The sequence below is a fragment of the Magnolia sinica genome, chromosome 12 (genome assembly GCF_029962835.1).
Source record: "Magnolia sinica isolate HGM2019 chromosome 12, MsV1, whole genome shotgun sequence".
NCBI lineage: Eukaryota > Viridiplantae > Streptophyta > Magnoliopsida > Magnoliales > Magnoliaceae > Magnolia > Magnolia sinica.
The window spans coordinates 31,530,137-31,541,121 of NC_080584.1; the positions used below are offsets into that span (position 1 = coordinate 31,530,137).

At 37.3% G+C, this 10,985-nt stretch overlaps 1 long non-coding RNA gene across 1 annotated transcript; it reads right to left on the reverse strand.

Moving 5' to 3' along the window:
* Window positions 1–6,147: 6,147 nt before the first annotated feature.
* Window positions 6,148–7,923, reverse strand: LOC131221190 (uncharacterized). Its single transcript, XR_009159093.1, has 2 exons — window positions 7,749–7,923; window positions 6,148–6,754 (listed from the first exon to the last, which is right to left on the reverse strand). It is a non-coding gene; the product is annotated as an uncharacterized LOC131221190 (long non-coding RNA).
* Window positions 7,924–10,985: the final 3,062 nt, after the last annotated feature.

Genomic DNA, 10,985 nt, shown 5'->3' on the forward strand with positions numbered 1-10,985 from the left:
AACTGTTGAGTTTTTCCTCACTTCTTTTAGAATATACCTTCTCTTCCCCTTATGTTTGATAACCTTTTTTTTTTTTTTTTTTTTTTCTTTTTGAAGATTAATATCCAGATGTGGTTCTCTACCAATGTCACACACACAAAGGCAAGCATGCATGTGCACATATACACAACACATGCACACACAATCCAGCTTTTGTATCAGAAACAGACATGGAAGGATGACAGTTAATAAGCATGCACGCATGCATGCATAGAAAGCCAATGCTCAAGTAAAGATACAAGTTTAGAAGTAAGCCGTGCCATTTTGGATACTAAAAGCAGATAACAAAACTACCTTTGGTGCATCCAGTTGCATCACAGGATGAGCAGCAATCACATGATATGATGGATCAGTTTAAAATTGTTTTGTCTGGTGGCACATTTCTTACAAGGACCTGTGTCAGAGAACAAATTGAATCACGAAAGGTTATACCAGCAAACATCAAAGAGAAAGCTATGCACAGCCGAAAGCATTGGATATACTGCCAATCTATACCATTACTGTCTATTCTCACTACAAGAAGAAGGATATTTAGCAGCGCTTTTAAGCGCCGCTAAAAGTAATAAAAGCGCCGGCGCTTTATTCCCAGCGCTATGCAAGCGCCGATAAATGGGGGTGTCGCTAAAAGCACTATCGGCGCTAGTATACTTTTACGGCGCTTGTCTGAGCGCCGCGTTTTGTCTACCTTTTGCGGCGCTCATTCTACCTTTAGCGACGCTTTGTGGCTGATAGTATTTTCTGACAGAAGCGCCTGTATAAGTGTCCAAAGCGCCGCTAAAAGTCATGTATAGATTTCAAAGGCTGCAGTAGGCCAATAATATTTATTTATTATATATAATTCAATTGAAAAACCTGCATATTTTTAATATTTGAAAGATAAAAAATGATGCAATGCAATTAAAACTGCATATTAAATAAATTTTATATTACTTCGTAATAAAAAAATATAATATTTATTACAATAAATTAAAAATGGTCTCAAATAAATAAATAAATAAAAACAAATCCTCTATATGGTCTACTCATAGCACAAGTGGCATGGGATTCTTCTATTCTTCTGTGTTTCATTAGACATGACTAAACATCTTCTGGTGCAGTGCCCATGCAGTTCCAAAAGCATACAGGAATCTAATGACTTGTTCAGAATCAAATATCATAGACTTTTACCTCACTGGTAAGACCCTTAAAAAAATCACTAGGATGAACAAGTTTAGTGAACAACAAGATATGTCACATTCTAGGATGAAAAACCAAGCACTGATTATTTTAGAATTCATGTAGTGATTACCTGCTTTGGTTGGCCATTTCTACACCCAATAGTTGTCACGATTATATGACCCGTCTCTGTGCCATTTCCATCAACCACAGCAGTTTCCATTTCCTAGAAGAAAAATTCAAATTTCATAGAGAAGGCTAATATGCTATCAAGCAAGCAGAGATAAGATTATATTAAAACCTACCTTGTCATCCCTTATCTTCATATCATTCATTTCTTCAGGCAACCTATCCATGCTGATAGCATTTCCACTTGTGTTTCTCAATCCAGTCGCAGGCACCACACTAGCTGATGCCATTTGCTGCAAATGGGGAACCAAACAGATCTAGTTCCAGTATGTTGCAGAATCACCTTTTTTTCTACACCCAATCCTTCACCTGCTTTAAAAAATGCAGAGGACCATTTCAGTAAACAAAACAAGCTGAAAAAAGAAAACAGTGGATTCTTCAGGCTAATCCCTCCCCAAGATTTAAAATATATATACAAGGAAAGAATCTGAGTCTTGCAACAGAAGTCCAATGCATGGACCACTGCAAACTGGTCAATGACCATAACTCTGCCAGCCAACGCGATGTAGTGTTTTGAGGAACCCTGACCAACATTTTGTAGGGCTCGATTGGCTAATGAATTGCAGTTTCCTTGTCTAACTATCATCAAACCCACCAACTAAGAAATCCAGGCCCACTAATGTTTCTTTGCAAAAAAATAAAATAAAAAATAAATCAGGATGGATCTGTGGCAGTAGAGATTGTTTGCAGTTTCTACTCATACAGGAAATGGCATTTATCAAACAAAAGGCGGGGTTTCTTTAGGTCATCAGCTCTGCAAGGAAGAGCTAATCCAAGCCAATGCATTCACCATTTAACAATAGATGCCAATGCACTTATGTATGCCACACCACATGCACTCAATATGCTAAGTTTTCAAGGCTGAAAGAAATTTTGTATCAAAACCAACAAGAAAAACAGCCCACATGATTTTTCTACTCTAAGCAATATTGTCCCAACAGATGTGGGGAAACTTAAGGAGAGTGCAAAAACAGTATGAGCTAGATTTAGAAGTTTTATCTATTTCTTAAGAAAGTTTTTCTTTTTCCTTTTTTCTTTTTTATCACCAAGCCTTTTGAGTATTAAAATTCATTGCCTCCAGACCAGATATTGTACCTCTTGAATCTTCATCCTGGGCTCCGACTGATTCAATTTCTGAATTTTCTCTTCTAGGGTGTCTATATAGTCTCCCAGTTGTATATCTTGCTACCAATCCTCCCACAGAATGTGCAATAAAGGAAATCTTCCCACAGTATTTAAATCACATAACAACACCTCACTATTGCTTGATAGACGTCACATTGTTTTGGAATCTAGAAATTACCTGGCTAAATATCACTAAGTTAAAAGATTATGTATTTTCATCACCTATGTTCAACTGTAGTCCAAACCTTTTAACTCATCAAAGGTATTTGTCCCTTTTAAAGAATCAAAATCAGTAAAAAAATATCTTGATTATTGCGGGCAGCTCATTCACCCTGTTGTCAGGAGTGAGCAGATAACTATCTTGATTATGTTGGGCAGCTCATCCACCCTCTTGTCAGCAGAAAACTACCTTCATTATCTTGGCGGCTCATTTCATATCCTGTCAAGGATTTTGGGTGCCTTGGCAGCAATGCTTTCAGCACTGATAAAACATCATTTCCAACTACCGTTAAAAATTAAACAAAGTTTCCTCACATGATATTAGTTACCACCCCTGTTCAATTACACTACCTCAAACACTAGACTGCATTTACCACCCGTCTAGTCACCACATGACAACATTCTGCAAGTCAAATATATGTATTTCTAAGCTAAAAGAAATAATGAAATCATGTAAACATATTTAGTCTTCATTATAACAATAACATATGGACAATCAAGAGAGAAAGTAAAAGGAGCAAATATCTAATTTGAAATGACACCAATGGTGGTAGTTCACTAACAGTCTCAAAATGGTGGTGATCCATGCACCCTACACATGTGATGCATGTATCAGAATCAGGATCTTTCAAATTAAGTGGCACTTTTTGGTATAGACAACAACCTCAATATCAGACTGATCTGATGGTTAGGATCATTTGGGCAGCATCATTTTGGACTCTCAATCAACCATAATAAATATGACTGGAAGTACCTGAACAGCTCTTGCATATGGAGTGCCTGGAATATATAGTGGAAAGGAGATGAGTCCATTCATGAAGTGAGGAAATCTTCCAGTATTTTTGCAGCTTGTGGCTCTTCTGGTGTCAACCCAAGAGCTTGTTGTACCATCACATTGAATGTGAACTGAAGAAACGAACCAAAAAAAAAAAAAACAGTGACTTGAATTTTATTATAATCACATAAGAGTAGAGGAATTGTACATCCACCCCAAAAAGTTGATAGCTCACCCCAATATGAATCATTTGACCACATAAGGTTTTGGAAAATGGGATGTACACACCATGCTTCTGATATATATGCAAATATCCTTTTTCTATTTTTGGCATATGAGTGGTACGACTAACTACCATTCTTATACCATAACCATGAGAAACCAAAACTATGGAAATGAAGAAGAACATAACAGAAATGACAGTAGTCTTCCCAAAAAAAAAAAAGAGAAGAAATATGTCTTATTGTACCGCAAATGGGATGTACACACCATCCTTGTTCACATGCATTCCTATATCAAGGAAATACCAAGCTTACTGTCAACCTGTGTTAAACAATCAGCTGAAAGAACCAAAACAATAGAAGATATATGTCTTATCTTACCGCAAAAATTCAAGGAAAAGCCAGGACAACAAGACAAAATGAAGGGATCATCCAGTGCGAAATCCTTTCCTTGTGACAAAGGAAGCAAAGGGTTTACATCTAAGAAACAACAATCTTTAAAAAATAAAAAATAAAAAATTTATAAAAAAAAAAAAAAAGCGTTGAAGGGTTGAGAATGAAATTTCAACAAAAAGTGTCCATGAATCAGGGATCAGGGTTGTTCGACCACTCTGATTTTGGGGCTGTGACTTAAAAATATCTGCTGAGGTGGAGTCTGGGTAGAAGTCTAGCAGATGAATCCCATCATCAGAGGAAGATCCAACTGCATTTATCTGCACAAGAAGACATAAGACATTACAAGATATTTTTTGCTATAACTGAATCCCATGGTTAATTATTGCTATAGTTCTAAGAAAACCACAAACACATAAGGTCATCGCTTGCTAAGTGTAGCTCTAATCACAATATTCATATACATGCGTAGGTGGCTAACATCGATCATTCATCATTCGCTAAATTAGGATTGTCCGAGAAATGTGTGTGCGCGTGTTTGTGTCTATATATATATATATATAACAAGAAAGACTCAATAAATGCTAACCCAGCTGCATCACCCACATTGGAAGCAAAAAAAAAAAAACTGCATCAGCCTCAAACAACCACAACACCTACAGCTTGACAAAGGGAAGACCCAGTAGCCAACATGGAGATTCACCATAGCAGCCAGATCTTGAAACAGAGCCAGCTACTGATGGACTGCAACCGGAATTCGAACCCCACTAATCAGGCTAGAGACAGTCACATCTACCAACCTACTGTGGCTAATGCAATCACTGCACTTGCAGCATGACAGGCATATGGATGTATCAAAACAAACCCTTGGCCACCAAACAGATAACCATTTCTAGGATTCTGAAGGAAAAAAAAACCTTGAATTTGCTCCAATTGATCCCAGATGTGCAACAAACAACCACTAGTCTACTCACCTGCTAGACGCGTAGATGTTGCTTTGGAATACATGGTTCGAATTTGTGCTGCAAGCCATGTGTACTATAGGAGTGCAGCCACCATCACCACAGTTGTAGATTATGATATTGTTGCCAGGAGTGCGACTTTAAAAATGTGAATTGAATTGCGAACATTCAGTTTTAAAAAATGGAGTGCAACTTTAAAATTTTCAAAGAAAAGCAAAGGTTTCCTTTATTATTATTATTTTTCAGCAAACTTGGCAAATAATCTATATGCAAAAAGTTTCTTGACAGGAGGCAGCTAAGTTCCATGCCAGATACAAATAATCTATATGCAAAAACAGGATTTGGAACAGCTCATTCATAACATGGTCTTCTGCACACATAGCAATCCTTCATCATTATTTGCTACAGACCTCCTTTTTGCAACATACTCAGCACCAGTCTTACCCCATGGGATCTCTTCAGGGTTCCTAAAGATTTCCACAGAATCAAGCAAATTTTATGACATGAGATTTCAATTCAGGGCAAGAACATGTAAAATGAAGAAACTACAGAGATATAAGCCACCATCAGATCAGCTGGGCTAAGTCTAGTTGGATCATCCAACTCAACCCATTGATAACTTATAGTGGTAGAACAAGTTGACTAGGGCTCAATCCAAGCCCAACCCATTTACTTAAAATTGTTAAGTCCACATAATTAGCAAAACTATGTATCCCGCAAACAAACAAGACGAATGGATGAGATGAATTCAATCTGCAGTTGACAGCGATTAAACAGGAGAACTAAGCAGCATTTTCAATTGCTTCAATGCATTTCAACACACTCCAAACCACTCAATAAGCTTCAACTCAAACTTGCCCAATTCCACCCAAAGAAAAAAGAAAAAAGACCAAAGTGATCAAATATAAGGTGGGATACATATGTATCAGAAAATGAACAGTCATGTTGGATGCAGATATACTGTAATCAGAATGCTCTCCAACCAAAAAAGTAAGAGCTGCTAATAGCTTAACAACCAAAATCCCATTACTCCCCAATCAAGCTACATCCATTTAATCTTAAAAGCCTTGCCTCAACAAGTAGACATGAAACAACAAATGTTACTGGATCATATGAATCATCCAATTACTTGAAAAGGTTAGTTATAATAAATTTTCCAGGTCAAACCAATGGGGCATCACTCATTTTTGGTCATCCCATGTGCTAATTACCTGCAACATCCAATAAATATTCAGTAACAAAAGTCAAAATAAACCAAATGCATTAGGACCCCAAAAATCTTCAATCCATCCAAAAGGCAAAGGCATCAAGTAAATCAACCAGCATTATGATCTCATCTTCAAACTCCGGTGAAAAAAAATCAAACTCTTTACTTCAATAATACTTGCATTCTTCAGAGAAGATTTGGGGTTGCTTCTCAGCAATGGAATCTAGCAGTTATATGTCCTTGGCTACCTGCCCATCAACACTGCAGGTGAACATGGATTTTGTATTAAATTGACAATGACATTGACAAGTTAAAATCAAAGATACAAAAAACTGGGAGTGGTTTGTTCCTGAAAGGCAGAACTGCATAAAATCATTCACCAAAGAAACGAATATTTTACACCACCTTCAAGCAATTGATGAATGGAAAAAAATAAAATAAAAATCCTTCTATGCACTTCAATTATGCCCTGCAAAAACCAAAACAAGCTTAACTTAACCAAAACAAGTATATTGTGTAGTTCACTACTGCCAAGTCACAATCCCAAGATTAGATTGGTTGAACAATCCTAATCTCTGATTCACAGACATTTTTTTGCCAAAATAGGACAGTTGAAGATTTTCCATTTTCACACCAATACTCACTGGTCAGTCACTAATCTTTGTTTGAATTTATTTTTCTTTCTTTATTTACATCACCATCATCATCATCCTAGCCTCATCCCACCATTTTGGGGTTGGCTGTATGATCATGCTTTGTCAATCATATACCAAACAGAAATTCTCATGATTTCATAGCTAAAGTTTTATGTCTGTGGTCTCCTTGTGTAATCGTGCTCTGGTCCATGGTGCAGGCATAGCGATGTGCTCCATGCCTCCTCACCTGTAGCAGGTCCTGAAGAGCCTTAGCCCCCTATAGTTTCTGGCCTGATTGTTTCTCCTCACTGGGGCAAGTGTTTTCAGCATGATGGGAGAATAAAAGAGATGCATGTTTGTACTGTAAAAGTACAGATAAACAAAACATGAAAACAAAACCATTTAAAAAAAAAAAAAAAGACCTACCAAACCATTAAGAAAAACAAACATAAAAATTACACACATTTGTTTCAGGAATTTCGTCAAACATGTGACATGCTTATAGCTCAAATTCTATACAAGCATGCTTTGTGTAAGAAATAAGTGGCCTGTAAAATCCCAAATCCAGTGAAGTAAAAAAATAAATCCATTAGTGATTAAAAGAGAGGAAAAAAACCACCTGACCAGTCTCTTCGGTTCAGGCAGCTGCAGAGTTGGAATGTGAATAAGGTTTTAGAAGATTTAGAGAAATCAACTAAAATCTCTAGGGTTTTGGGAGATTTGGAGAAATCGGGAGATGCATGAAAGGAATGAGGTGCAGGAGAGAGAGAGAGAGAGAGAGAGAGAGAGAGAGAGAGAGAGAGAGAGAGAGAGAGAGAGAGAGAGTACCGATCGAGTGCAGCGGAGATAGCAAACGCGTTCGGGTGCAGTGGCATCGAGCGACGTTTTCAGGGTAGCGATCACAGATCGCCAGATCTGAAGGCGTTGCTTCTTTTCAAACAAAAAGAAAGCTGGAGAAGAGAGAGAGAGAGAGAGAGAGAGAGAGAGAGAGAGAGAGAGCGTCGGGGGCGGTGAGAGGGAGAGAGTCGGGAGAGGGGAGAGAAACAGGGCTAGGGCTTTTGGTACGGTATATATACCCGATCGCTAATCGATGCCCATTTTAATTAGCGCCGGTAAATTAGCTACATAAATCGTTGGCTAATCCACTTTTTGTTGTAGTGTCTAATTCATTACAATCAAATGGGGCAACCATATCGCGGTAGATTCCTGAGTATTGACATTCAAAAGCCAAGTTCCAAATAAAAATTGATTGCAGTTTATTCCGATTTAAAACCAAAATGTTTATTGTAAAATCAGTAGTTTGTAACACACAATCTGACAGACATACCCATCAGTTTCATCTCAAAAGATATTCGGTTAACTTATATTAATATTACATGAGGTGCTCCAGCTATCCGCCCTTTGCTTTACCAAGCCATGGCGTAATTTGATAACCCAGGCTTTTTCACCTGATATTCAGTTTTACCAAGCAATGTATCTTCAATTAGAGTGACATTCAAAAGCCCACTGGAAATGGTATTTCAATGCTTGGCTGGACATTTATTTCTTGAAGTATTTCAATGGGTTGGGAATACCTTGATATTCCTCCTTCCGACAACCTCCTTATTGTCAAATAAACATTTGCATATGTATGTAACTGCAAGCATGCTGAAGTTTACCATTTGGGCTTTTGTCATTTGCATCTGGATTCCTTGGATTTATTTGGAAGAAACTCTGAATTATGCTAGCTGGACTGTTGGAGGCAAAAAGATAGATGTTTTCCATGTTAATATAATGTCCTCTTCTTTACCATTCATTAATATATGTTGTGACTTGTGATTAACAATATATGTTATTATGATGTTCAAAATTAAAATGCATCACCATCCGCACATAGAAAGAAAAAATCCAAAAAAAAGGGGGATGAAAGAAAGAAAGAAAGAAAGAAAAAAAAGCAAAAAAAGAAAAGAATACTTTGTATGTGTACTTTTGTGGTTTCACTTACATGAATTGCAGTTCCTTTCATATCTTCTTTTCCTATGTTTAAATGATCTTGTTGCATATATACTTCACTGTTGTTTAGTGGTGAAACACTGCAATGAATTTCATCTTCAGCTGAAGTCCGCGGGGAAAGCAGCTGCAATTGCTGCCATCGGAAGTGTTATAGGAGCAGTGTCAACAGCAGGACTTGCCTGGAAACATTCGAAGAGTCCACATGGTATTATACTAACTATGCTTTTTATAGCCAATACTATAGTTTTTCAGAAGTAATGATTTTTGAGAGAGAAATGCATTCAACAAGTAACATTTTTAAAGCAATTGTTAGTGTTCAATTGACTTCAAATATGGGTTTTCCGAAATGTCAGATACTCTGGAATTTATAACCTTGATAATTTAACGTGAATCACCTTTTTTCTATAAACACTAAATTAGAAGTCTGGTTTTGCGAAAATACAAGCATGCCATCAACAATCATGATAGCTGTTTTATATTTGTGATTAGCATTGTTTGTTCTTAAGGCAAATATGGCACCACATATTTGAGACATAAGATATAAATGTTTTTTTAATCTATATATATATATATATATTAGGGTATGATAATATTAATCATCCATAAGAAATGGATGGTCCACATTGATTACAGTTGAAGGGGTCCAACTAACGATATAGTCCATCCATCATATTGATAGATTTCTTATCATACATGCACAAAATCAAGACTTGCACAAAATCTGTAATTAGATTATTTTTAAAACTTAATCAAATATATTTTTTCATACATAGCTCATTGTACATCTATTTATTTGTAAAGCTCAATAAGAAATATACAACAATTTAATGAAATATTTCTTTCTCTCTTTCATCTCCACATGGTATCAGAGCCTAAAAAGATCAACTCATTTTGATACAGAGACTCCTCAACCTTCAACCATCATCCTCTTAAACGATGGCAATGGCTACTCACACCACTGCTCGCCCATGACCCCCTCTGAAGTACACAGCATGTGACAAAGATGGTCACACTCGTGAACGTTGCTGGACTATCATCGGGTACCCTCCAAGCCGAGCGCCTCGCACCAACAAATCGCGGCCGTCCATCTTAGGGCAACCTTCGTCGATTGCAAATCTGGTCTCTCTTACTCCATCCACTTCAAGTCCGGTCCCTGGATTGTCACCGGAGCTGTATCAAAAGTTGCTCAGCCTCCTCGCACAGTCGCAACCTCCAAATGATCCATCCCCTACAAATTTCGCTGGTAACCTCTTCTCCCCATCTGATTTCTCCTTCAATCGGCGCCTCCATTAGGTGGTGGACAGTGGTGCGAGCCACCGCATCTACCACCAACGCGATGCTTTTGCCAATTTGAAGCCTCTTGCCTCCCCTCACCACATTCGGCTTCCAACAGAACAAGATATCCCAGCCGAAGGGCTGGGTTCTTGCATTCTCTCCCCTTCTCTTAAATTAAAACATGTTTTCTATATTCCACTTTTGTCCTTTAATTTACTCTCACTTTCCCAAATTGCCCTTCATAATTCTTGTATTATCTCTTTTTTCCTTTAACACTTGTTTATTTCAGGACCCTCAATCGATGAAACCGATTGGAGCGGGTGATCTATGCAACGGGCCTTACGTGTACCGCCCCAACCCTCCTGTCATTTTTTCTGCTCAATCTACTGCTAATAAGACCTTATGGCATCAACATTTAGGACATCCCTTTAGTTTTACTATTCCCAGTATTTTTAATTTTCCTTGTACTCTTTCTGAATGTGATGTTTGTGCTCGTTCTAAGCATATAAGATTGCCTTTTTCCAATTATGCCAATAAAATTGATTCTCGTTTTAATTATATCTTTTGTGATATTTGAGGTAGTTATCACATTGCATCTTTATGTGTGCTCATTATTTTCTCATAATTGTTGATGATTTTTCTCGCACCACATGGGTATATCTTATGTGTTTTAAATCTGAGGCTTACATCCATTTAATGTACTTCTTCACTCTTGTCCACAATCAATTTAACACCACAGTCAAAATTATTCGAACAGATAATGGACAAGAATTTCTTTCCTATCAATTTCAAACATAC